Source organism: Cebus imitator, unplaced genomic scaffold, assembly GCF_001604975.1.
Source record: "Cebus imitator isolate Cc_AM_T3 unplaced genomic scaffold, Cebus_imitator-1.0 Scaffold356, whole genome shotgun sequence".
In the NCBI taxonomy this organism is placed as follows: Eukaryota; Metazoa; Chordata; class Mammalia; order Primates; family Cebidae; genus Cebus; species Cebus imitator.
In genome coordinates, this window is record NW_016107671.1 from 2,225,050 (window position 1) to 2,227,029 (window position 1,980).

At 40.9% G+C, this 1,980-nt stretch overlaps 2 long non-coding RNA genes across 2 annotated transcripts in view; one reads left to right on the forward strand and one right to left on the reverse strand.

The window, feature by feature from the left end:
• Positions 1–1,980, forward strand: part of LOC119467952 — a 12,542-nt gene that overhangs the window by 1,710 nt on the left and 8,852 nt on the right. The window lies entirely within an intron of this gene.
• Positions 102–1,980, reverse strand: part of LOC108287911 — a 13,518-nt gene continuing 11,639 nt past the window's right edge. Inside the window, exon 3 of the long non-coding RNA XR_001818506.2 lies at positions 102–338. This is a non-coding gene — a long non-coding RNA (uncharacterized LOC108287911). The remainder of the gene's footprint in view (positions 339–1,980) is intronic.

Consider the following 1,980-nt stretch of genomic DNA (forward strand, 5'->3'; position numbering starts at 1 on the left):
GTTGACCAGGATGGTCTCGATCTCTTGACCTCGTGATCCACCCGCCTCGGCCTCCCAAAGTGCTGGGATTACAGGCTTGAGCCACGCGCCCGGCCCCTTGGTAAGGATTTTTAACCTTGCTAAGAGACCAGTAACTCCATCACCAAGTGTAATATGAGGAAATGGTGCTTGTTTGAGAACAAGTGATTCTGCTTGTGTCTGATTCTTATTCATGTATGCGAGATGATTTGCACTTGAAACTGTCACTGAGAAAGTGAGTGAAATATATGATGTACAGTTGGCCCTCCCAATCCATAGGTCCTGCATTGTGGATTCAACCAACCTTCAGTCCAAAATACCTGGGAAAAGAAATTGATGTTTGAATCGGTACTGAACTTGTACAGACTTTTTTCTTGTCATCATGCCCTAAAATAATAGAATATAACAACTATTTACATAGTATTTACATGGTATTATGTGTTATAAGTAATTTAGAGAAGGTTTAAAGAATACGGGAGGATTTCCATAGATTATATGCAAATACTATGCCATTTTATATAAGGGACTTGAGCATCTGTGGATTTTGGTAGGGAGGGGTCCTGGAGGGACACTGAGGAATGACTGTATGTGAATGTGGTTTGTGAATATGCTTGAGTCTCTGAATGATTGTATGACAGTGATAGGGTACGTGATTAGATGGTGGTGGCTTTGAGATTGATGCGTATGTTTTAAAGGATTATGATTGAGTTGGAGATCGTGTGAGATTTTGTGTGTTTGAATGGGACTTGTGAGTTAAAGTGTGAATGAAAGATTGCGAGGTTATATGAATGTAGTTAACTACATAAGGGAATGCAGGTATCTGGGATCCATGGATACTGTGCATTGGGGAAAATACTCAGACCTTACAGGGATTACTTTTCAGGGTAGTTTGGTGGCAGCACTTTGTGTAAAGAAGGCATATCCATATCCAGTGTCTATTTCAGTGAGAAAAAAGCAGTCCAATGTAACCAACATGCCACCAGAGAATGGTGCCATATTGGGAACTCAGTGTTGGTCTCTGCACAGTCACTCTAATAAAAGCCATAGGTGCCTTTTGGAAGACTGGGAGAAAGATTAACAGTATACATTTCTGGAAGTATACTGGTGGTCTTCCTCAAGGGAACCTGGCCTCCCCTTTGTTCAAGGGCTTCTGGGCCTCTTCACTGGCTCAAGTCTGGGTATTCATTGAGGGACACTGACTTTCTGTCTTTATTAATCAAGTTATGCTTTTGTTCACTTGACCTAGAAGTCTTCCACTTACACAAATCAATTAACACTTTAGTAGACTTCCCATCTATTTAACTTCCACCAAAGGAATATCAACTATCTTCCAAGATAGTTACCCTGTAAGAGGTATTTTCTTTGAAGTGTTCTTTCTTTATCATAATAAATTATTGTTTCATATTTATTAAATTGTTTTAAATGAGATACTGGCTCTGAACTGACCTTAATTCCAGGAGACTCAAAACATCACTGTGATCTACCAGTCAGGGTAGGGGCTTATGGCAGCTAGGTAATGAATGGAGTTTTAGCTCCGGTCTGTTTCACAGTGCGCACAGCAAGTCCCAGAAGCATTCTGTGTTTGTATCCCCAGTACCATAAACATAATTTGGACTAGATCTACTTAGCAACTGGCAGAATCCCCACATTGATTATCTGACCTGTGGATTGAGGGCTGTTATGGTGGGAGAGGACAGGTGAGCTACTAAAACTGTCTCTACCTGGAAAAATAGTAAATCAAAAGCAATACCTCATTCTTGGAGGGATTGCAGAGATTAGTGCCACCGCTAAGAAAAATATACGGGGGGTGGGGCCACCCTATCCCCATTCAACTTGCCTATTTGGCTCTGAAGAAGACAAATGGGTCTTGAAGAATGATACTGTATTATATGCTTAACCAGGTGGTGCCTCCAGTTGTGGCTGCTGTAGCAGCTGTGGTTTTTTTTTTTTTTTTTTTTTTTT